Raw genomic sequence first — 26,583 nt, 5'->3', positions numbered from 1 at the left:
ATACCACCCAAGACCAACCTTATTTTCTTATGCCCTTCTGAAGACATCATTAATCGTTCACACCTTCAGAGCAGTGTTGCTCCAAAGAAACTTCAGCCTTGGGCTCTGTCTTCTCCACTAATGATATAACAAGGAGAAAAGTTGCTAAAAAAACCCAAAAACACCACCTCTATTTAGAGGTGTTATATATTAAAATCAGAAAAGCAAGGTTGTTTGCAGCTAGCTTTTCTATTTTTCTGCAAGCATAAAACAAAGTTTAGAAAGTGCTAAAATGGCAAAATAGCAGAAGTTGAGTATGCAAATCCAGTTTGGATATATGCTAACCTCAGACAGGAGTAGAGGTTTGCACTGGAGAGCTCCAAGAGATTATTAGCATGTATGTATATGGCTAATATTTCTAGGGAAATTAGAGGGCTTTGATGGCGCTCTATGGTGGATCTTCCTGTGGACATAAGAATAGCCACTCTAGGTCAGACCAGTGGTCCATCTAGTATAGTATCTTGCTTCCAACAGTGGCCAATCCAGGTCACAAGAATCTGGCAGAAACCCAAATAGTAGCAACATTCCACACCACCAATCTGAGAACAAACCGTGGCATTCCCAATGTCTGTCTTAATAGGAGACTATGGACTTTTCCTCCAGGAACTTGTCCAACCCTTTTTTTAAACCCAGCTTTGCTAACTGCTGTTACCACATCCTCTGGCAATGAGTTCCAGAGTTTAATCATTTGTTGAGAGAAATAATATTATTTTCACGTGTTTAAAGGTATTTCCATGTAACTTCATTGAGTGTCCCTTAGTCTTTGTAAATTTTGGAAAAAGTAAAAAAATCGATTCACATATATCTGTTCTGCACCACTCAGTACTTTATAGTTTATTTATAGCCCACCTTTAACAAAGTGGGTTACAAAAATACACACACAATAGTCATTACAAACATCCATAAATAACAAACAATTACAAAATCTCTTCCAAGACATCATTCAGCTCCAACAAATAAAATAAGTGCTCAACACCTATATTTCATTTCACAAAAAAAGATGTCATTTCAGGAGCTTTTTAAAAATATTCAAATCATTCTGCTTTCTTATGTAAAGCAGAATATTATTCTAAGTATCAGGACCAGCACAAGAAAACAACCCCACTCTGGTTGTATATAATCTCGCTTGCCTTAGAGTGGGGGACATTCAAATCCCCAAAATGAATTGAATGTAAACTTCGAAATGCGATCAAATATTTCAGTGCCATCCCATGAATACAAAGATATGTTAACAACAACAGTTTATACCTTATCCTGAATTCTATTTTTAACCAATACAGCTTGACATAGAAGTCAGATACATGATCAAATTTCCCAATCCTGAAGAAAACTCGAATTATCGCGTTTTGAGTTACCTGTAAAGCATGGATTGTGGCCATGGAAACTCCTAACAATACCAAATTGCAATAATCCAAACTGGACAAAGCAACTGTGTGGAGAACATATTTAAAATTGGCCCCAGACAAGTAAGATTTGATATTACTCAATAATCTCAATTTAAAATAAATCTTCTTTACCATTGCATGTGTGTGAGACTGAAAGGACAAACGGGAGCCCAATATCACTCCCAAATATCTGATATGGATGGTGGTTCCCAAGACTTGCACCGAATCAGGAATATTCATAACTACATCCCTTGATAGAAACATCACTTTTAACATAGTAACACAGTAGATGACGGCAGATAATGACTCAAATGGTCCATCCAGTCTGCCCAACCTGATTCAATTTTTTTTCTTCTTCTTAGCTATTTCTGGGCAAGAATCCAAGGATCTACCTGGTACTGTTCTTAGGTTCCAACTACTGAAGTCTCCGTCAAAGCTCACTCCAGTCCATCTATACCCTCCTAGCTATTGAAGCCCTCCCCAGCCCATCCGCCACCAAACGGCCATATACAGACTCAGACTGTGCAGGTCTGCCCAGCACTGGCCTTAGTTCTTCAATATTTACTATTATTTTCTGATTCTAGATCCTCTGTGTTCGTCTCAAGCTTCTTTGAACTCAGTCACCGTTTTCTTCTCCACCACCTCTCTCGGGAACTCATTCCAGTCACCCACCACCCTCTCCGTAAAGTAGAATTTTCTAACATTGCTCTTGAATCTTTGAAACACTCAAGCCATCTCTTTTCCAAGCTGAAGAACCCTAACTTCCTTAGTCCTTCCTCATACGAGAGGAGTTCCATCCCCTTTAATTATTTTTTCACTCTTCTTCGAGCCTTTTCTAATTCCACTACATCTTTTTTGAGATATGGTAGCACAGTGGTTAAAGCTATAGCCTCGGCCCCCCTGAGGTTGTGGGTTCAAACCCACGCTGCTCCTCGTGATCCTGGGAAAGTCACTTATTGCCCCAGGTACATTAGATAGAGTGGGGGCCCCCAGAACAGTTAGGAAATAAGTACCTGAATAATTTGTAACCCGCATAGAATTGTAGGATATGAGGATTATGTGTTTTAGTCATACATTTTTTTTCAGACTATGCATTAGTTGTTACAGAGGCCACAGAGATTTGGGTGCAAATTGAGCTGTGCTGTATGACACCGGACTGTGATATTTCCTGATATTTGTGAACAAAATACTTGATTCTTACAAGGAATAAAAAAGAACGCTCAGTTATGCCGTTTAGCCTGTTTTCAATTCTCTATTTATGCCAGACTGTTTCAGATGGCAGTCACTTATCAAAACATGACGATTCTAGAGGATTTTGTGAATGGATCTAATGCTCAATAGCAATCCATTACAGACCGAGCAATAATCTGAAAAAAGTAAACAAACAGGCTTCCACTAGGGACTCCTTTTACTAAGGTGCGTTAGGGCCTTAACGAGCGGAATAGCGTGCGCGCTAGACCTTAACGCCACCATTGAGCTGGCGTTATTCTGGAAGCGTAGCGCGCGGTAATTTTGTGCGTGCGCTAAAAACGCTAGCGCACCTTAGTAAAAGGTATAGACCACTTTGTGCCAAAGCAGTATACTTAAGTACATAGTTTCAAGTTTCAAGTTTATTTAAATTTAATGGTTCGCTTAAGAATTCTAAGCGAATAACATTACAATAAATATAAGGGTAAAAACAGTTAAGATCATTTTTGTGAATTAAAAAACATATTCGTGAACACTTAACAAAACAGACACTACTGGAGAGGTTGGGAAAAACATGCGGGGTAAAAAGTTACAATGTTGTTGTGTCCACATAGATAGACGAAGAAAATTGGATAGGGTAGGATAGAACATTGGGATGGGGGTACCTAAAAATAGAAAATTTGCGAAGTTTATGATATTTTAAATTGATAAAAAATGATTCCTGTTTAAGGGTTAAAGGAAGCCTTAAACAGAAATGTTTTTAGATTAGTTTTGAATAAAGTGAGATCTTTGATATTCCTAATGTAGAAAGGAAGAGAATTCCAGATAAGCGGGGCTTTGACTGAAAAAATATCATGTCGCCTAGTTCCTATTATTTTCAATGATGGAACCATAAGTAACTCCTGACTATTAGACCGGAGAGAGCGATTTGAGGAGTGTGGAATTAATAAGCGGTTAATGAACTGAGGTTCATTTGTAGTAGTTGTTTTAAAGACTAATAATGCTATTTTATATATTATTCTCTGGTTAATGGGTAGCCAATGAGATTTCATCAGATATGGAGTCACGTGATCATATTTCTTTCCTTGATGTATTAATTTTATGGCGGTGTTTTGAATTATTTGTAAACGTCTTTGTTCCTTGTTTGTTATGTTTAATAATAAGGAATTACAGTAATCTAATTTGGATATTATGAGTGAGTGGACTAAAATATTTAATGATTTTGGCTCTAAGTACTTGGACATTGAACGGATTAGGCGCAAACGGTAGAAGCAGTTTTTAACTGTGTTGCTAATATGTTCTTGGTAAGAAAATTTACTATCGATGATTACACCTAAAATCTTAAGTGAAGTTGCTAATTCAATTGGTGTGTTGTTAATCGAAAAAGGGATTGATAGTTTTAGGTCTTGTTTTGAAGGAAAAAATAGAGCCCTTGTCTTGGATACATTTAGTGCTAGTTTGTTTTGTACTAGCCAATTTTTTATTTGTTCTAATTTTTGGTTAATTTGAGCTATGTCATTTGAGTTTTCCGGGTTGAATGCATGAGTCAACTGGATGTCGTCCGCGTAAGCATAGGTTAAAACAAACAACAATCAAAAGAAAGCAATGGAGAGTTCATATCCTAAGTTCCTTGCATCATCGGTCTCGCATCAACAAATGTCACGTCAACAGCTTTTTAAACTGACTCAATTTGATTGGCACTGAAGTCCCTGTTGGTAATATGTTCCAGGCCACAGGGCCAGCCACTGAATAGCTTCGTCTACAAGTATGTTCAAGACGTACCTCCTGACTCATCGGAATCACCAACTGATATGTAGTTTCAGAATGGAGAGACCTTCTTGGAACATACCGATGAATAGTCCTTCAAGTAATGACAAGATTGTTGATTCAAACATTTATGCACTTATGTCATCAGTAACTTAAATTGAATCTTATCAGCAACAGTCAACTATTTGTCAACAGTCAACATTACAAAGAATCTGAATGTGATAAGGCTGTAAAAATACCGATATAAAGAACAGGCATAGACCTTTTTACCAATCCATGTCAATGCAGTAAGAGTTGTGCTTCAACATAACATGTCCAAAAAAGTCATTACAATAGTATCTAATTAAGAAACAAATAGCAGATTTCCCATGATAACATCCCTCCCAACTAATAAAATTCTGCAACTGTTAATCTATCTGAGTGAATTTTTTTGTGTAGAGGTTTTAAATATTTAATCTATTTTCATCTTTTGTGTTTTCCAACAGCTCGGAAAATGCAACACCTCTGTCTTATGAATTAGTAGTGTCACCTTACGTAGAGAAATGGAGTTCACCTCCTGTTCCGTGATTTATTCTGTCCAAAGTGAGCTGTGTGCCAGAGTCATTCTGCTCTGATCACCGCACTTCAGCAAATAAAATCCATAGCGGGCAACTAAAAATGATCATAACTCACTAGAATTGTCTTCGTTTAATACCAAATAGGCATGCCATCACTTCAGCTAGTTCATGTGAGTAGAACTCCTCGTTCATTGAAGTTCATTATTTAAGCGCTTCAGATCGATAAAAGCCAACTGTGCTCATAAAGGTGCCCAATAATTAGCCGACATAAATTATAAAGCACAGAGGCATTCCGCTGATCAAATGGCTAGAATGGCCGGCACCTCTCCTCCTCTGCCTCCTCCCTCATCCAATATTTCAAACTGTGTCGCTGTGCAGTGCAAAGACAATTGGATGGTTTCAGCGCAACACTGAAGGACATTTTAACTTCCTTTTGTGCTGAGAAAATATATACCAAGACCTAAGAGAAGGATCGCCTGCTTCCAAGTTTGTCTTGGCAACAATGCTCATCTCATTACAATCAGCTTCTCGGCAAATGAATAAATTACAGTGCACAGTATCAGACACTGTTATCTAGTTGAAAAAAAAAAAAAAAACAGCAATAGAACAGTGATGTTAGGTCAACACAAAGGCACACAATCAATGATATAACATTGATTCAACCTATCTCAGGGGTAGGGAACTCCGGTCCTCGAGAGCCCTATTCCAGTCGGGTTTTCAGGATTTCCCCAATGAATATGCATTGAAAGCAGTGCATGCAAATAGATCTCATGCATATTCGTTGGGGAAATCCTGAAAACCCGACTGAAATACCACTCTCGAGAACCGGAGTTCCCTACCCCTGAATGTAAGTTCTAAAGTATTCAGGTATTCATTACCCATAGAACTCCAATTAGTACGTAAGTTTCCCATTTAGACTATTGTATTGTATTTAGACTCATTGCATTGTATTGTATGTAGACTTATTGTATTGTATTAAGACCTTTTGTTATTCGCTGAATGTCCAGCCTTCTTACAATGTAAACCGTCTAGAAGTCGCCTGACTATGGCGATATAGAAAAATAAAGTTATTATTATTATTTAATAGAATGAAACCACACTTGAAAGAAATCAGTAGAAAAACAGAGGTTAAGGACTGACTTCCGTACATTGCACTTTAAAAAAAAAAAAAAAGCAGCACCCAAGAAAGAATTATTCTATAAACCACGCTTAGATTGGCGTGGTTTATAGACTAGCACGCACGCCCAGAACTGCGACTAGATTTAGGTGCAGTCGTTTGCACAAAACAAAAAGTGTATACGTGCCTGCAGCTAAATTTATTCTATAATTATGCACCTAACGTAAAGTAACATGTCTGATTTGCTCACACCCCCTTTTCCGACTCACATGTAAAATTTAGGCATGGATCCTGCGCCTAAATTTGCATGCCTAACTTGTAATTGATTCTAATTAGTACCAATAATTGCATGTTATTCAACTAAATTGTGCGTGCAATTTTTAGCGTCATTTATAGAATTAGGGGGTAATTGAATACAGGGTAAAAACATGCCTATGGAATACTAGTGAAATGGGTCAAAAACAGCCATATTTTAGGCACAATCATGTCAGCCATAGTGCTGGTGCAAATGCTTGTAGCTAGGGTTACCAGACATCTGGAAAAACCTAGACATGTCCTCTTTTTAAAGGACTGTCTGGGTGCCCGGAGGGATTTCCAAAACCTGACGGAATCACAAAATAGGAAATATAATTATTTTTTCTAACTTTGTCTGGCCATTTTATTATTCAAATCATGTTGGTCCCAGGCTCTAGTTTTTGTTTGTCTTCTGTTATCTCGCAGGGTCTCCTGCCCTTTTGATATTTTCTTCTTTCTCCGTGCTCACCATCTATCTTCCATCTCTGTACCTTCCCTTCCACTGCCATATCCAACATTTCTGTTTCTTTCCCACTGTCTACCATCTCTCTCCCTCCCTCTCTGTCCATGGATCTCTCTCTCTTTCTCTCCTTCCTTTGTGGAGTGTCTTCTCCTCCCCCCCCCCCCCAAAAAAAAAAAAAATCAGATATCTCTATCCTTCCTTTCTAACTCACTCACTGCCCCCTGCAGTCCAGTCTTTTCTCTTCTATTTTCCCTCCCCAGCCGTTGGTCTCTCTCTCTTCATTCCCTCCCCCGCGCTCCCCCCCTTCTGCACTCCTGCCTTCCCAGCCAGCAGTGCTTTGCCTTACATGCTAGCACTACCAGCTGGTTGGCTGATTCGTCTCTCTATGGCAGAGGAGAAACCAAAAGACACAATTTGAAAGAAGCCATGGCCCCCGTGTCCCCCTGTTCCGACAACTATGCCTGCAGCTGCCAGCCCCCTAGTGCTGTGCGTGTGCGGCTCTGCCCAGCCCAGAGAGCCATGCGTTGTGGTGCAGCTCATAGCCATCTGCCTCAGATTGGAGGGGGATTAGCTGCAGGAGCCTGCTCCCGTGGCTCAGTAGCAGGAGGAAGCTCTGCTCTTACAGCTTCCTCCTCTGCATCACTCCGATCACAGCCCTGTTGCTGCTATGGGAGAGAACGAGCTGAGATCTGACCACTGAATCAGTAAGACCGATTTTTTTTTTTTTTTAAACAAATTGATTCAGCCAGAGTAAATCTGTAATTGATTTAAATCAAGAATTGGGACGCTCTAGTCCTGATACCCTCTGATGTAGACTCCCTATTTAACACAGACCTGTCCTTAAAGACCACACACAACACTCAGTCTTCTCATACCTTCAAACCCAGAAAGAGGTAAGGTGGTGATAGCAGGAGGCCCAGATGGGAAGAAGGAAGATGCAGCCATTAAAACAAAAGGCCAGGAACCTTAGCGATCACAATACAATTCCTGTGGGATGATCAGAAAGTCACAGACATTTATGAGATTGTACTAATACACATTAATCTCAACGGGAACTATTGACTATGAATGAGCTTTCACATAAAGATGTAAGAAGTGTCATACTGAGTCCAATGACCAACTCTGAAAATGACCAGTCTGGGTCGCTTGAATCTACTGTCAGAGCTTACTAGAAAAATACCTTCCCTGATGCTTTTTCCCAGAACTGATGCCTATTTGACTATAGCATTACCTGCGTATGTTCTGGCCCAGCAGGAACTTATCTAACCTTTTCTTGAATCCCTGGAGGGTGTTTTCCCGTATAACAGCCTCTGGAAGAGCGTTCCAGTTTTCCACCACTCTCTAGGTGAAGAACTTCCTTATGTTAGTACGCAATCTATCCCCTTTTAACTTTAAAGAGTGCCCTCTTGTTCTCTCTACCTTGGAGAGGGTGGACAATCTCTCTTTATCTTGAATGTTTTGATCATGTCCCCTCTCAGTCTCCTCTTTTCAAGGGAGAAGAGGCCCCGTTTCTCCAGCCTCTCATTGTACATCAACTCCTCTAGTCCCTTAACCATTTTTGTTACTCTTCTCTGGACCCTTTCTAGTAGTACTGTCCTTTTTCATGTTCAGCAGCCAGTGTTGGATACAGTATTCCAGGAGGGGGTGTACCACGGCTCAGTACAGTGGCAAGATAACCTTCTCAGGTCTGTTTGCAATCCCCTTCTTAATCATTCCTAACATTCTGTTGGCCTTTTTCGCAGCAGCTGCACATTGCGCGGATGATTTCATTGACTTGTACTCCCCCGAGTCTCTTTCCTGGGGGCTCTCTCTAAGTATAGCACCAGACATCCTGTATTCATGCATATGATTTCTGTTACCGACATGCATCACCTTGCACTTATCCACGTTTAACCTCATTTGCCATGTCGCTGCCCATTCCTCGAGTGTGTTTATGTCTCATTGTAGGTCTTGGCAATCCTTCTGAGTCCTCACTACTCTGAACAACTTTCTATCGTCCGCAAATTTAATCACTTCACTCGTTGTGCCAGTTTCTAGGTCATTTATAAATATGTTGAAGAGCACAGGCCCAAACACCAAACCCTGCGGCACTCCACTTGTGACGTTTTTCCAGTCCGAGTATTGTCCATTTACCCCCACTCTCTGTTTCCTATCCGCCAACCAGTTTTTAATCCACATGAGTATATCACCCTCGATTCCATGGCTTGCAATTTTTCAAAGTAGACGTTCATGCGTGACCTTGTAGATATACGATGTCAACCGGGTCTCCCTTGTATATTTGCCTATTTACTCCCTCGAAGAAGAGCAGTAAGTTTGTCAAGCAAGATCTTCCTTTGCTGAAGCCATGCTGGCTGGTCCTCTACCATCTTCCCCGGTACCGAAGTCAGACTCACTGGTCTGTAGTTTCCTGGATTTCCCCGCGAACCTTTATTGAAGATTCACCACTTTCCAGTCTTCCGGAATCTTTCCTGATTGGATCGACAGATTGGCTATTAGTTGAAACAATTCAGCTATAATCCCTTTCAGTTCCTTGATTACCCTTGGGTGAATGCCGCCGGTCCCGGGGATTTATCATTTTTAAGCCTATCAATCTGTCTGCATACCTCTTATAGACTGACCGTCAATCCTGTCAGTTACCCGACTTCATTCCCCGTGTATAGCCTGTTGGCTTCTGGTATATTGGATATATCCTCTTCGGTAAATACAGATGCAAAAAAATGTGTTCAGTTTGTCAGGGATGGCTTTGTCTTCCTTTAGTACTTCCTTCATTCCATGGTCATCTAATGGCCCCACCGCTTCCTTTGTGGGTCGTTTCCCCTTAACATATCGATTCAGCCAGATGAGGGCAGAAAATCAACAGTTGTTAGTGGTGAGCATCCAAACAGCATATCAAGGATTACATGAAAGTAATCAAAGCCAAACTTGAAAAGACAAATCCAGACAGAGTAAAACCTTTCAAGACGGGAGCTGCAGAAAAAGTCAAAGAGATTCTTTCAAACTTAAAAATTTCCAATTCTTCACAGGTGAATCTATGAATCCAGATGGAATGGTGGGTTTATTGGACTACTGTGAGGATGGGGTGACCCCTTATATGATTTTCTTTATAGATGGACAGGACGATGAAAAATGTTTTTTGAGGAAGACTACTCTGGATCACCAACTATAACTCATCCGCATACCACCAGGACTGATATTTGAGCTTTTATTTTGACCCTGACTGCATTGAGTGGAGGCATTGTTTTAAAGTGTCATTTAGGATGGTAATAAAATGTGTATAAGCCTTAAAAAAAGGACAAATTGAGTGAAAATCCTGTGAAGCTGCTACTTGCCGGTGTGCTAGAAGTGAAAATGAAACTAACAGGTTACAAATTGCCATAGTTAAAGTACAAGTTTTTTTTAATACAAGTTTTATCTTAATTTGACACATACTAGGGATCTAATACCAATATTAATCTGTGCATATTAGCACAATTTAGTAAACACATTTCTTAACTGGATTGTAACCCTGGGGATCATAACCTGGGGGCTCCTTTTACAAAACCACAGTAGTGATTCCCCCGGCAGCAAATGCACCGAAGCCCATTCAATTCTTATGGGCTTTGGTGCATTTGCCAAGAGAAAATTGTTGATGTGGCTTTGTAAAAAAAAAAGGGCCCCTTATGAGTTACATATCGAGTTCTGCACACTCATGGAATAATATAAGCTGGTCTGTAGTGTTATCCCAAAGAACAGTTGTATGTATTGTTTTTCAAACTAAGGAAACTATTTCAGTTTACCCTAATTATATTTGATTGTATTTATTTATGAAGGATCTATCTATGTAACTACCTGCCCCGATTCTCATTGGACTTTGAACTGCCATAGTGCATTATAGATGGACCAACTTATGTTAGCAGTTGCTGCTTCTGGAACTTCATCAATATTAATGGTTTCCTGCTACCGTCTGTAAACACTAAAGCGTGTGTCACATCATCGTGGAGCTGAGCCAGTTTTCTACAATCATGACTCTTTTCTGCACATCTGAGTTCTACAAGCTGTTTTGTACAAGGAGTCAGTGATAAATGGTGCGAGAGCAGAACAACATCTGGGCTGCAATTGCATTTCATAATAGATATTTGAGAACTTATTCACTTAGCTGAAAATGTCACACCATTGTATCGTCTCTCGGACACGCTTGCCTTATCTTGTTCTGAACCTCTGTTCCCTATCTCTAGGGGGTAAATTGAAGTCTCTCTACCTTCACATTTGGCAATGACAACCTTAAATAAAATGTAGTGTGAAGGGGCCTGAATGACAAAGTGAAAAAGAGCCACGGTTTTACCATTACAAGGTTTCAGTTGCAGGAAACTCATTCAGCTAGGAAGAAAGTTATCATAGTAGAAGAAACAGCGAGGGATGAGTGATTCACTCAACTTTCACAAGAGGTACCAGGGGAGTTTATCACCTGCCTCCTTCCAGGAAGAATAAAGAATATTAAAAGTGAAAACTCAAGTCTAGGGAAGTAACTCTTGTAGTTTCTAGAACTGTCAATAGACGACTCTAACCCTCCTCTGTATATACATCTCCCTTGAGAAGAGATGCCAATTACCCAGTTTTTAGCTTACATCCCAAAACATTAAGAGATTTGACGTGCCTGAACCTGCCCTTGGAAAGCAAATGTTGGAAGTCCCATAATGCATTAGGACGGGATAGTCAGAAATCCAGGACTGTCCAAAATCTCCACGCTGAAACGGCATAACTTGGCAAGTTACCCGTTCCAGGAAGGAGAATTTTTTTTTTTGGGACATCCTAAACTTACCTCCTAAAGCAGTGTAGTATTTGCAGTCCATGCTTCTATCCATTGATATCAATGTTGCAGGTCTCATAATGCATCAGGATGAGGCTAGAAGAAATCCAGGAGTGGGCGCGGAAGGAGCAGAGAGGGGCTGTAATGTAACACAAATAATGTAGTATTAATGCACAACCTCCCCAACCCCCTAAAAAGTACCATGTTAAATCTGGGTTTAGCAAGAGAAAAAAATCCCTACATTATGGCACACTAAGACCAGATTTTAGCACCCTTTAGTAAAAGGGTCCCTAGATCCAAAACCTTTTCTCTGTATCACTATGCTACATTTTAAATGCCATTGAACAGGGATTGTCTCATACATGTATCGATGCAGAGCTGCGTATGCCCCGTAGTGCTATATTGATGAATAATTTCAATAATAACGGTTAATGCGTTATAATTAAGCAGGGGAATTTCAGGTGGCTGACCCATTAAGTCTCAAAGAAATCTCCTCTATGTGGAAATTATATTTCTATCATGAACGATCATAATTTTCAAATTCATACTAAAAAAGAAAAAAAAACAAAAACAAAAACAAAAAACCCACACAGAATAGGAGAAGGAGCTCTCTAGGAACAAAAACCTCCACAAGTCATACAAAGGAAACCACATAGCGAAGTGGCCAAACAAATGGAGACATGAACCACAGGTTCCATATTAACACAGCCCCCTTTTACAAAGCCGCGTAAGGTTTTTTTTTTTATCACCAGCCGCGGAGGTAGCAGCTCCAAGGCTCATAGAATTCCTATGACAGCAGGCCTTACATTAAGGATTCCTTTTTTTACTTTTTGTCTTTTTCCTCCCCTTTCTTTACTTTTAAGCAATGTACCCTCCCCTATTTGCCCATGCGCATCGTGTTGCGCCTGCATTGTAACTGCGCATTCGTTCCCTTTTTCGTTACTTTTTTATATTTTAAACTTTTTAACGCTTTGTATTAATTGGAAACCGCTTTGACTATAAAGGCGGTATGCCAAGACTTAAATAAACTTAAAACTTGAGTGTCAGAGCTAATACCGCCACAGCTGGTGATTAAAAAAATAAAAAAATAAAAAAAAGCCTAATGCGGCTTTGTACAAGTCTTTATTAAGTGCTTACTGCACGGTGAGATAGGTGTCCCATGGTAAGTTCCAAATGTGCATGCACTAGCGGGCGTTTCTGTGTGAATCGGTCAGCGCCCCTACATTGCTCTGCACTAAGGGCCCAATTCCATAAATGGTGCCTAGCTCGTTGTCAAATCACATGGTTCACAGAAACCGTGCCCAGTGACGCCTGCGTGAACTGATGCGTCATTAGGCGTCCTCGCGGTAGGCATCGGAATCCCCTTCCACTTCACAAAACCGAGGAAGCATTTTTAACGCAGGGCTGGCGCACGGAATGCTCTGCACGGCTTCCGATGCTCATAGGAACTCTACGAGTACGAGCATCGGGAGCCGTGCAGAGCATTCCGTGCTCCAGCCCTGCGCTACAAACCGCTTCTGTGAAAGGAAGAGGTATATTAGGTCAAGCTTTCCCTAGCCTAATTTACCATCCCTAACGCAGATGCCTAATGACGTCTATTCTCCGCTCCTAACCGTGCTTACTTTTCCGGTGTCGTTAGGCGCTGGTAAGACACCTCGACTTAGGTGTCGCTAAGCACCGTGCAGATATCCATGCACAACTTTACATAAGAATTGCCGCTGCTGGGTCAGACCAGTGGTCCATCGTGCCCAGCAGTTCGCTCACGCGGCGGACCTTAGGTCAAAGACCAGTGCCCTATTTGAGTATTGCCTTACCTGCGCACGTTCTGGTTCAGGAGGAACTTATCTAACCTTTTCTTGAATCCCTGGAGGGTGCTTTCCTCTATAACAGCCTCTGAACGAAGGTTCCAGATTTCTACCACTCTCTGGGTGAAGAAGAACTTCATTACGTTTGTATGGAAACTTTTAACTTCAGCGAACGCCCTCTCACTCTCTTCACCTTGGGGAGGGTGAACAATCTCTCTCTCTCTCTACTAAGTCAACTCCCTTCAATAACTTGAACGTTTCGACCATGTCCCCTCTCGGTCTCCTCTTTTCAAGGGAGAAGAGGCCCAGTTTCTCCAGCCTCTCACTGCACGGCAGCTCCTCCAGCCCCTTAACCATTTTTGTCGCTCTTCTCTGGACCCTTTCGAGTAGTGCCGTGTCCTTCTTCATGTACGGCGACCGGCGTTGGACGCAGTACTCCAGGTGGGGGCGCGCCATGGCCCGGTACAGCAACATGATCGCCTTCTCAGATCTGTTCGTGATCCCCTTCTTGATCACTCCTAGCGCTCTGTCTGCCCATTTCACCACCGCTGCACATTGCATGGACGTCTTCATGGACTCGTCTACAAGCTCTCCCAAGTCTCTTTCCTGGAGGCTCTCTCCGACTACAGCACCGAACATCCTGTATTGGTGCATATGATTTTTGTTAACCGACATGCATGGTCTTGCACTTATCCACGTTGAACCTCATTTGCCATTTCGAGGGCCCGTTCCTCCAATGTGTTCATGTCTTGTTGTAGGTCTTTGAAGACTTTCTGTGTCCTCACTGCTCTGAATAACTTTTTGTATCGTCTGCAAATTTAATCACCTCACTCGTCGTTCCATGTCGTTTATAAATATGTTGAAGAGCACGGGCCCCAGCACAGAATCCTGTGGCACTCCACTCGTGGCGCTCTTCCATGCCAATTAAACCAACTTTTTTTAAAAAATTAAGTTGTGCGCGGATCTCGGACAGGCATCACTAGGCATCCTTGATAAGGGCACCTAGCAGCAGGTAACATTTATAGAATTTCTCCTAACTGCTTAGAAGAGAATGACACGGTGACAAAATTCATCACCGTCCCCGTCCCCGCGGATAACCGCGGGAAATAATCCCATGTCATTTTCTAGTATCTTATTTTCAACCTCGGTCCTTCTACACCAGCATTCTTCAAAGCAAAGCTTGCGGGTCAGTGGTTGTGGCCATTCATACTCTGATTCTTTTGTGAGCCAAGGACAATCAAGCCATTGTGACATTACTGATGAGTTTGGCTCTTAGGCATTGGTGGAATGAGGCATTATGACATCACAATATCTGGATACCAGAGACTATCATTCTTTAGTGTCTATCTCGACCTCAGTCCTTCTACACCAGCATTCTTCAAAGCAAAGCTTGAGGGTCAGTGGTTGTGGCCATTCATACTCTGATTCTTCCCTCTCTCCTTAAAGAATGACATGAAGATGGTTTCCCGCGATTATCCGCGGGGACGGGAACGGTGATGAATTTTGTCACCGTGTCATTCTCTACTGCTTAGCATAGGATTACTGCATGATTACCACTTCGTATAAGGTATGTGTCGATAAGTGCTAATGACCTAATTTTTGGTAATGGCTGCATGCTAATGGCAACATTAGCATGTGGCCATTAATTTGGAAAGTGGAAAATCATCCATTTTTTAACTGCAGTAAAAGTGACCTTAGCATGTGGGAAAGACCCTTATAAGGGTGCTCTACAGTCACTTTCTATCATTGCTTTGTAAAACGACCCTCATCATTTTTTTTTTCATTAATTTTAAAAGTGCCATTTCATTTGACAGTTTCTATGATATGAAGCTGAGCAAGAATGATAATGAATTTATGATTTTGGTATGTCACCACAGGCAACAATTAGCTTACTTGAATGGTTGATGAATACTGAAATGAGCTCAACTTTTTCATTACCTTGTTGATTTATTCATATGTCATCAGGATGAAAAATATTTCTTAATGAGGAGTAGAAAGAATGCTGAGAGTAATGACTACATTTATAAACTGAGATATAGAATATAATATAAAATTAATTTTAAAATATTTAGGGCTCCTTTTATCAAGCAGCGGTAGAGAGTTTTACCACAGGTCGGCAAGTCACATGGTCCGACGCTTATGGAAATTGATCCCCTCCTTCACAAAGCCTTGCTATCGTTTTTAGCATTGGCCGCCACTGTATCAGCTCAGACGCTCATAGAATTCCTATGAGCGTTCGAGCTGTTACCCCTTTGGCTAGCGTTAGAAATACTAGCATGGCTTTGTAAAGGAGGGCGGTGAATGAGCATCAGAGCATTTATCCAACTGGCCTGCAGTAAAACTCCCTACTCCTGCTTGATAAAAGCCGGCGTTAATATATAAAATATATATATATATATATATTTAATTATATATTTGAAAAATGACAGTATAAAGATTAGAAATTTATGCATGGTTATATAGATTTTATATGGAATATATTGCTACAGTTTTAAGTTTTTAGTTTTATGAGTGACTGCTTTTATGAATCGTGTTTTGATTTATTGCTGTAAATTTGTTCTTCACCTGTCCACAGATGATATCATCATATCCCATGGGCAAGCCTACGCTGGAAAATCTTATGCATCATAGGATCCAGAAGGATGATGCCTATTTACAGCTTATGCTGAGCATTACATACTAAGGTAACGTAGCTTCAAAGAATGATGATGTCAACTGCTCAGTATTTCGGCCACTTTTGGTGCTGACTTGATATTTTTATGCTCAATATATAAAAGTATGTGCATGAGTCCTAGATGGTCAGTCAACATGCAGACACAGAGAATATCCATATATGAATGCAAAGATACAGGTTCCTGTTCTACATGTCGAGAGATGCCAAGTTAGCCGATTCCAGGCTTGGGACAGTCCTGGTGCATTATGGGACGCAGTACCGATTTCAATGGGCAGGATCAGGCACTACACATCCCACACTCATTTGGGATGTAAGTTCAAAAGCAGGACTAGCCAAAAAAGTTTCCAGCCTGGAACTAGATAACTTGGTATCTCTGCATGTGAGAGGCTGGATGCCCTAAGTCAGGGCTGACTTTAGGGGTGTACAACTTCTTTGCAGGGCAGGATTAAGTCATAGATAAACCAGGCATGTTACTAATACCCAAACATGTAGGTTGCAGGGAAGATTTTTGTCATGGTAAGTCAGATGCTGGCAGAAAAAAAAAGAGTGGTGGCAGGTCAGACTCACCATTGCCTACAGCCGTCTTATCTATTTTCTCCACCCCTGTGCAATGCCCTCTAGGCAGCAGGGTCAGCTAGCAAGCAGAACTTCTTATCTAATGTCTCCACCTTGGCCACATTTACTGTGCAGCCCAAACCATATGTGGACCTGTAATATCATGAGACCCCTCAACCCTGCCTGCAAAGAAGAGACAGCAGAGGAAGCAGAAGCAGGTACAGACACACCTCTTTTCACTATAGTCACATTCCCACCCTCACCCCTTCCTTCTAAACCAACGCTCCTTCTAATAATGTAGCTCAAGAACATGATCTAAATCTTACTGTAAACCACATTGATTCTTTGCAGCAAATTGTGGTATATAAAGACACCATTGTATTAGAGAATGACACGGTGAAAAAATTGGTCCCCGTCACCGCCCCGTCACCGTCTCACCATCCTCTGCACCGCCCCGTCACCGCCATTCCATTCACCGCCCCGTCACCGCCACTGCCATCCCATTCACCGCCCCGTCACCGCCACTGCAACCCCATTCACCGCCCCGTCACCGTCACCGTCGCATACATAAAAGCCTCAAACGGGTACGATTTTATATAATTTTCTTTATTTACGTTTAAAGGAAACATTCTGTAAAACTTTAAAACTTTGTTTAATATTACTTAAAAACTATACAAAAACAAATAATTGTGTATTCTAAATTGCAAAAACAAACCAACCCCCAAACCGTAAAATAAAGCTACGGGACATAGAAAAGTCTTGCACGTACAGATTTAGCCACAATAAGTGTGGGAACCATACAGTGATATATGGGCAAATGCATTCATGCATGCGCACGTAAACTTGGGTGCATCTGAATAGACAGGAGACGCTTCTCAAGTTTACATTCTTTATTTGAACAGGAGCAAGGCCTAGTATGAACTACGGCGCTGGACAGTCCGGAAATTAACTTTCTCTCACCCTCTTAATCCCCAGCCTCTACACGTTTCCATACTAATCACCCCTCTTCAATCCAGATCCTCCCTCCCCCTAGGTCTAGCATCTCTCCCTCCCTCATTCCATGCTACTCGGTCCACCATGTCTCTCCCTGCCCCCCGTTTGCAGCCCGGTATCTCTCCCTCGTTATCAAACTCCCCACATCCTACCTTCGTACTCTTCGCTGTCACCGACAACTCCTACACCTCGCCTAAAACCCAACCTCGAAGACGTCCCGCACCGACGTCCCGCCCTCCTCTGACGCAGCTTCGCCTCCCGCCCTCCCCCCCCCTCTGACGGAACTTCCTGTTTCCGGGAGGGCGGGCGCGGCAGAGGGAAAGCTCCGGGGCCGTCGCAGGTACCTGTATAAATTGCTGTTTGCTGCCGGCGATCTCGAAAACAAGTTCGGAGGTAGGGCTGGTGGGGGTTGAGATGGAGGGGGGGATGTGGTGCTATGGGGGGGGGGGAGGAAGAGCGAGAGAAAGAAAGGGAAAGGGAGTCCCGGGTCCTTGGGGGGGGGGTGCTCGGAGCGTGAGGGCAACCGAATGTGTCGGGACTTGGCGTCTCTGGGGAAAATGTGTACTCGGCGGAGAAATCTAACACCCGTTCACGAACACGGTGAAACACGGGTAAATAGCGGTTCTTAGAAGGGGGGACATTGGCCTGCGGGGACAAATCTATTCACCGTTTCCGCGGGCGGTGAATGGCCTTGTCCCCGTCGCCGCAGCGACTGCTAGTTTTCTTCCCGTTTTCGGCGGTGACCCGCGGCTTAAATGCGGTGGCCGCGGGTAAACCGCCACCGTGTCATTCTCTACATTGTATTGTATTGAACAAAGTGCTGTAGCTTTTGTTGACTATTTCTGAAAGGGATCAGGGTGGAGAGGACAGGGGAGGGAAAGATAAGCTCATGGGCAGTGGCATGGGATAAGCCACTGGAGATATGACCTATCAGAAAGGGAGTGGAGAGGCAGTGGTCAGTAACAGGGGATGAACCACTGGAGCGATGATCCAATTTTTTGCCCCACATAGCATCAGCAACTGGGAAGCTTGGGAGGAAAGAGGTAGAGAATGTTTTTCTTAACCCCCAGTCAGACAGTTATTCTACATTTGGATGGTTTAGAGGCTGGCCTACTGGAGTTCACATGTTCATGGGGCTTTAAAAGTATATTACATTATTAGCTGGGGACCCAATATGCTTGGCTGCCTAGGTTTCACTGAAGGGTTAATCATGTCTTTCCTCTGTAATCAAATAGGGCAATGCGACCTCAGGACAAGTCAATGGCTTTGAAGGGGTGTCACTATTTACAGTGTCCCAGGGAGCTCTCATGTCTCCCACTCCAAAACCATAGCTACTAACGTTGGCTCTGACTATGCTTCTCTATATAAATAATAAATTGTGTTTTATCTTGTGTTTTAAGAAAATTACTGCGCCATGAAGGACAACGTTCAAACACACCAAGGTGTCCAGCAATCTGCCAGCCGGCAGTAAATACTGTTTCAATGAAGATGAAAAAACACGTTTACACTCCTCGTTGTTACCCGATATGGATTGACATCTCAAATAGAGAATGACACGGTGACAAAATCCATCACCGTTCCCGTCCCCGCGGATAACTGCGGGAAACCATCTTCATGTCATTCTTTAAGGAGAGAGGGAAGAATCAGAGTATAATTGGGCACAACCACTGACCCGCAAGCTTTGCTTTGAAGAATGCTGGTGTAGAAGGACTGAGGTCGAGATAGACACTAAAGAATGACAGTCTCTGGTATCCAGAGCAGATATTGTGATGTCATAATGCCTCATTCCACCAGTGCCTAAGAACCAATCACATCATTGATGTCACAATGGCTTCATTATCCTTGGCTCACATAAGAATCAGAGTATGAATGGCCACAACCACTGACCCTCAAGCTTTGCTCTGAAGAATGCTGGTGTAGAAGGACTGAGGTTGAAATAAGACACTAGAAAATGACATGGGATTATTTCCCGCAGTTATCCGCGGGGACGGGGACGGTGATGAATTTTGTCACCGTGTCATTCTCTAATCTCAAACAAGGAGCTAGCTGCAAATTCTACACAGTCTGCCTACATCTGTATACCCAGCCAATATAGGTGCCTTACTTAATTAATAGCCTTAATTGGCACCTATAATTGGCACGTAACACTTCCTAATTGGCTTTAGTTGGGCTTAATTGAAAATTAGGTGCCTAACTCAAAAAACACAATGCTATAAAAAGTAGGCGCCTAGTCCAAAGCGCCTACCTAACAGTAGGCATGGTTAAGGGCAGATCACGGGTGTGTTTTCAAGTTAGGTGTCTCTTTGTGAATTAGGCACTGTTAAGACGCCTAACTTAGGCACAGGTACGAGACGAAGAAAACCCTGGCCTAAGTTAGGATGCATGTGTCTTTTAAGTTTACTCGACTGTATCACTGTTCGCCGACGACGCCAAACTTTGCAACATAGTAGGCAAAAGCTTATTACCTGATAATATGACACACGACCTACTGCTGCTGGAGCAATGGTCAACTACTTGGCAGCTAGGCTTCAATGCCAAAAAATGCAAGATAATGCACCTGGGTAAGAGAAACCCACATAGAACTTATGTACTAAATGGTGAGACCTTGGTTAAGACCTCGGCGGAACGCGATCTAGGGGTGATCATTAGTGAGGACATGAAGGTCGCCAATCAAGTGGAGAAGGCTTCCTCCAAGGCAAGACAAATGATGGGGTGTATTCGCAGAGGTTTTGTCAGCAGGAGACCTGAAGTCATGATGCCGCTGTACAGATCCATGGTGAGGCCTCACTTAGAGTACTGTGTTCAGTTTTGGAGACCACACTATCGAAAGGATGTGCTGAGGATCGAGTCGGTTCAGCGAACGGCCACCAAGATGGTCTTGGGGCTCAAGGATCTCACGTATGAAGAAAGACTAAAGAAATTGCAGCTGTACTCACTCGAGGAAAGAAGAGAACGGGGAGACATGATTGAAACGTATAAGTACATCACGGGACGTGTTGAGTCAGAAGATGATATCTTCTGGCTCATGGGACCCTCGACCACAAGAGGGCATCCGCTGAAAATCAGGGGAGGGAAGTTTCATGGCGACTCCAGGAAGTACTTCTTCACCGAAAGAGTGGTGGATCATTGGAACAGACTCCCACTCCAGGTGATAAAGGCCAGCAGCATGACGGATTTTAAGAGAAAATGGGATACTCACGTGAGATCTTTTAGGGAGTGAATTCAGGGGAGGGGATATTTGGAATGGGCAGACTTGGTGGGCTATAGCCCTTTCCTGTCGCTTTTTTCTATGTTTCTATGACTTTAGAACGACCTTCCACTTCGCTTAAGAAGTTCTGGTTCCTTTCCCTTTTTTCGCAAGTCTCTGAAAACCGTTCTGTTTACCAAACATTTTGGAAACTAATCTTTCTTGATAATTCTCTATATGCCCTTATTGGCTTAACTTCATCATTGTAAACTGAGTCGAGCTTTCCTGAATTGAAGTCTCGGTATACAAAACTAAGCATTAGATTAGATTGTACACCAAAAGCGGAGAATGCTTTGCACTTTTAAGAAGAAAAGCGCGCCTCCCCATTCCTCCTCCCAGGAAGAAGGAAAGAAAAGGGAGAGCAGCATAAAAGAAAGGATGATATCACCTTTAGAAAGAAATTGTGGTACTTTCCAAACTGACACCCCAGAATTTGTAAATTAGAATCCCTGCCGCACAAGGCCTGCAACTCAGAACACCGCCGAGCTGAAGCCATGGCCACAAAAAAACACCGTGTCCAACTTCGCAGCCTTTTAGAGTCTCAAAAGACAAGGTCGAAACGGAGCCTTTTGTAAACTGCGATGAAGTTACCTTAAGACTGTACTCTGAACAGGGCTTCTTAAGAGGTGTACAAATATACTGTACTCCTTTTGGGAACTGAACTACATGAAGCTGAGAAATAAGTGAAGAGCAAGATACCTAGCCCTTGAAACAAGCTAAGATTGCCACTTGAAGCTGAAGGAAATTGAACGCTAAAAAGGATTCAACAAAATAGAGCAAGAATCATCGTTGTTCACATTGTCAAAAGTGAAACGGACAAGAGGTCATGGACTAAAGCTGAGGGGCAGCAGGCTCAGGACAAATGTCAGGAAGTTCTGTTTCACACAGCGGGTGGTGGACGCTTGGAATGCTCTCCCGGAGGAGGTGGTGACGGAGACTACCATTCTGGGTTTCAAGTATAAGTTGGATGTATACCTCCTTGCAAAACACATCGATGGATACGGGTGACCAGGGTCTCCATCTGGGAGCACCTGGCTTGGCCTCCGCGTGTGCGGGTCGCCGGAATAGATGGACCTAGGGTCTGATCCAGCGAAGGCGTTTCTTATGTTCTTATGTTCTAAGCCCTTGGCAATACGCTTGTGCCAAAAAAGAAAGAATATAAAACATATTAGTCTAGAAGGGTACCAATGTTGAGAAGTACCCAAAAAAGGAAAAGCCTCCAAACGGTAGCATAAACCACAGGTGAAGACGTCTGTATCGCCTAGAGAAGAGAAGAAATAACCTGCTTCGCACAACCCTTACATGTCAGCCATGACTTTTCAAAAGCTAGGCCATAATACCAAAGTAGGACGAATATCCATGTTGATCGGACCCTAGGTGAGTAAATCCAGAGATACCAGGAATCTCAACAGTTCGGCCGTCGAAAGACTCATCAGATCCACATAGCAAGGACAGCGCAGCCATTCCGGAGATTCTCCGATTACTGTGCCCTGAAAGCGAGCTTGAGATGGCAAATCCATCCAATCATCAGTCAGGGGAAAACACTTAAAAAAGAGAAACCATAGGCGAGAAAGAAGCAACGCTGTTACCCTCTCTGATTGCCACTCCCTGTGTCTGCTGAAGAAGCTAGGAAGCTTTGAATTTCGTGACGAGATCTAGTTCTAGGAGATCTCACCTTTATACAAAGAGCTGGAACGCCTGAGTGAATAATTCTCAATTTCCAGGATGTAGAAGATTTTACTACTATTACTATTTATTATTTCTAAAGCGCTGAAAGGCGTACGCAGTGCTGTGCATTTTAACATATAACAGACGGTCCTTGTTCAGATTTTGTGGTGAGAAAGTCTATCTAAACCAGTGGTCTCAAACTCGTGGCCCAGGGGCCACATGCAGCCCACCCGGTACTATTTTGAGGCCCTCGTTATGTTTATCATAATCACAAAAGTAAAATAAAACAGTTTCTTGATCATATGTTTCTTTAGCTATAAATTAAAATATAATTATTAAGACTTAGCCAAAAGGAAAGATTTATAAACTATAAAGAGTTTTACCTCATGCAAAATTGTCATTTCTTTAATAAGACATTAACTATTTTTTTTCTGATGCCCTCCAAGAACCTACAAATCCAAAATGTGGCCCTGCAAAGGGTTTGAGTTTGAGACCACTGATCTAAACCCTTTTCCTGTCCTGTAAAATGATGCATTGACAGAAGAGGAAGATGAGATTCCACCCATTGAAGTAGAACCATTATTTTACTCGCCAACTGAGTACATCACGTACTTTCCTGGCTGTAGAGAAATACCACCGTCATAACACTGTCCTAAAAGACCTTTATCATCATTCCAGAAGAATGGTCTGATACTCCTGAAACGGTACCCTGGCCATGCTTCAGTCCAGAAGAATGAACGAGTACTGAGTCTCCTCTTAATACCAGACTCCTTGTGCTGAGGATTGAAGGCAATGACACCCCAAACACAACAGCCTGGGATGTTTGGTGATTATGAGCCATTCCAGCAAAGACCAGGGTATGCCTTTGAAAAGATTAATTTCGCTGAGCCACCAAATTATATTGAGCGATGTTTGAGGAGCCTACTAGATACTACAATTGGAATCTTGAGAAACCGGGAACCACTGGAACAAAAGTGACTGCTGTAGTGTTCTCACGTGAAAGTGAGCCGAAGCTCCCAGTGGAGTCACCACCATAGATCCTAGAACCTGTACAGAATCCCATACTCTTGTTCTTAGTGACTGAAGAAGAAGGCAAACCTGAGACTGTAACCTGTCACCCCAGTCCCTGGGAAGAAACACATTCCTCTCCTACATGAACAACATCCCCCGATATTCCAATAATTAGTACAGGAGAAAAGAGCTCTATGGAAATTTGAAGATTTGTCCATTTACTCCCACTCTCTGTTTCCTATCCGCCAACAGTTTTTAATCCACGTGAGTATTTCACCCTCGATTCCATGGCTCGCAATTTTTCAAAGTAGTCATTCAAGCAGAACCTTGTCAAACGCCTTCTGAAAATCTAGATATACAATGTCAACCAGGTCGCCTTGTCTATCTGCCTGTTTACTCCCTCGAAGAAGTGCAGCAAGTTCGTCAAGCAAGGTCTTCCTTTGCAGAAGCCATGCTGGCTGTTCCTCATCAGATTGTGTCCGTCAAGGTGCTCAATGATGCGGTCCTTTATCAGCGCCTCTACTATCTTTCCCGGTACTGAGGTCAGACTCACCAGTCTGTAGTTTCCGGGATCACCCCTCGAACCTTTCTTGAAGATCAGAGTAACATTCGCCACCTTCCAGTCTTCCGGAATCCTTCCTGATTTGATCGACAGATTGGCTATTCGTTGAAGCAGTTCAGCTATAGCCCCTTTCAGTTTCTTGATTACTCTTGGATGGATGCCATCCGGTCCTGGGGATTTATCCTTTTTAAGCCTATCAATCTGCCCGCATACCTCTTCTAGACTGACCATCAATCCTGTCAGTTTCCCATCTTCGTTTCCCGCGTATAGCCTGTCAGCTTCCAGTATGTTGTGTATATCCTCTTCGGTAAACACAGACGCAAAAAATGTGTTCAGTTTGTCGGCGATGGCACTCCCTTTATTCCATGGTCATCCAACGGCCCCACCGCTTCTTTCGCGGGTCATTTCCCCTTAATATATCGAAAGAACGGCTTGAAGTTTTTCGCCTCCTTGGCTATTTTTTCCTCATAGTCTCTTTTGGCCCCTCTTACCGCCTTATGGCACCTGCTTTGATGCTGTTTGTGCTTTTCCAATTTTCATCCGTTTTCAATCTTTTCCATTCCTTCTTGTCTCTGATCGCTTTCTTCACTGCTACAGTGAGCCTCGCCGATTCCTTTTCTTTTTTCTCTTGGATCCCTTGTTGATACGCAGTATATATAGATTTTGCCTCGGTGACTGTCTTTAAAAAGGCACCATGCTTTTTCTAGTGTCTTTCAGTGCTTATCCTCTTCTTAATCTTCTTCCACACCATGAGTCTCATCCCTTCGTAATTCCTTTTTCGGAAGTTCAGCACTATGACCTTCATTCTGGATCAATGTTTCACCCCTGTGTCCAGGTCGAAGCGGATCATATTGTGATCACTGGTTCCCAGCGTCCCCTCTACTTCTATGCCTTGCGCCGGTCCTCGTAGTCCATTTAGAATTAAGTCCAGAATTGCGTTTCCTCTCATATTTTCCTTGACAAGTTGTTCCAGGAAGCAATTGCCTACAGCATCCAGGAACTTGGGCTCCGTACCGCAGCCGGAGGTGCCTAGGTTCCAGTCTATCCCCGGATAATTGATGTCACCCATGATAAAAAGGAGTCTGCGAGGGGATATGATCGAGACTTTCAAAATACTGAAAGGAATCGACAAAATAGAGCAGGAAAAAAATTATTTGCAATGTCCAATGTGACACGGACAAGAGACATGGACTGAAGCTAAGGTGGGACAAGTACAGGACAAATATCAGGAAGTTCTGCTTCATGCAACGAGTGGTGGACACCTGGAATGCCCTCCCAGAGGAGGTTATTGCGGAATCCACCATTCTACGATTTAAAAGCAAACTAGATGCACATCTCCTTATGAGAGGCATAAAGAGATATGAGTGACTAAAATTACGCCAGGTGTACACCTGGCTGGGCCTCCACGTGTGCGGATCACCGGACTTGATGGACCGAAGGTCTGATCTGGAGATGGCAGTACTTATGTTCTTATAACTATGTTGCCTCCCTTGCAGTTGCGTTTAATCTCATCCATCCTTCTGTAGACTCACACCGAACTCACAGCTCCACCACAACCAGAAACCAGAAAAGAAGTTCAAATAAAATATATACTTACAACTTTGTTGATAGTGCCGGCAGATGTTGGTTGCTCAGCACTACGAGGGCAGAAATGTTTAATAGTCACTGTGGTCTCTTTTTCTTTTGTAAAGTGAAGGGAAAGAAGAAAAATCGAGACCCAGTCAGACCCTCTATCATTGGAAGGAGGGTGAGGCAGGGACATGGGGGTGGGGGGCCCAGGTGTAACCCCTAAAGCTGGCACCATTCAGCCGGACACCCCTATCTCACTGAAGAGAAACCTCAACAGGAGAAAATAATTGCCCAGACACAGCCAGAATCCAGGAGCTAGTTGAATAGCAACCATCACCTTCTGGGAGATAGAGCATACTGAAGATGCAGGAGGCGTGCCAGCCAATAGGACCACCTGTTAATCAGTTTCTCTATCTCCACCTGCTGGTAGATGTGTGCTATCCCACTGGTCTCTGGATTCATCTGCTGCTGTTGCTAAGGAAATCATCAATGAATATTTTCTGGAGATGGAGAAGGAAATATTTGCAAAGTCCACTTTTCACTTAAATGAACAGAATGGCCATTAGATCAGCACTAGAGCAAAGCTTCACATATCCACCTCTGTTCTAGATAAAATATGATAACATTTGGCAGATGCCAAGAGATGTTTTAACTGGCTCAAAGAGGAATATACAACATAATGAAGCAGTTCAGAGCAGAAGTTGTTGGCTGCCTTGTTATATTGTCCTAGAGAAACTTATAGGCTCTAACTTTGCTTTTTTTTTTTTTTCCTTGCACATCTTAGAGTTGTCATCACCTGGGCTTTACTACCATAGGAATTAAGCACTGTGGGATAAAATACAGCTGTTAAAAGTTGGTGTAAACCGAGACGACAAAGGCTTATCTGGTCTGAGCACAAAGATC

The 26,583-nt window shown here is 42.7% G+C and overlaps 1 long non-coding RNA gene across 3 annotated transcripts in view; it reads right to left on the bottom strand.

Annotated features, from left to right (window-relative positions):
- The window catches only part of LOC117351239, a 166,840-nt gene that overhangs the window by 1,903 nt on the left and 138,354 nt on the right, over positions 1-26,583 (bottom strand). For 2 of the 3 annotated variants that reach the window (XR_004537362.1, XR_004537360.1), the window contains 2 exons: positions 11,609-11,735; positions 19-117 (listed from right to left, as the gene is read on the bottom strand). This is a non-coding gene — a long non-coding RNA (uncharacterized LOC117351239). Of the gene's footprint in view, positions 1-18; positions 118-4,394; positions 4,474-11,608; positions 11,736-26,583 lie in introns of all 3 variants that reach the window. The other variant, XR_004537361.1, reaches the window with a different exon arrangement.

Source organism: Geotrypetes seraphini, chromosome 17 (genome assembly GCF_902459505.1).
Source record: "Geotrypetes seraphini chromosome 17, aGeoSer1.1, whole genome shotgun sequence".
In the NCBI taxonomy this organism is placed as follows: Eukaryota; Metazoa; Chordata; class Amphibia; order Gymnophiona; family Dermophiidae; genus Geotrypetes; species Geotrypetes seraphini.
Note: the sequence above shows the minus strand (reverse complement) of the source record. Positions and strands in the feature narration are given on the sequence as shown.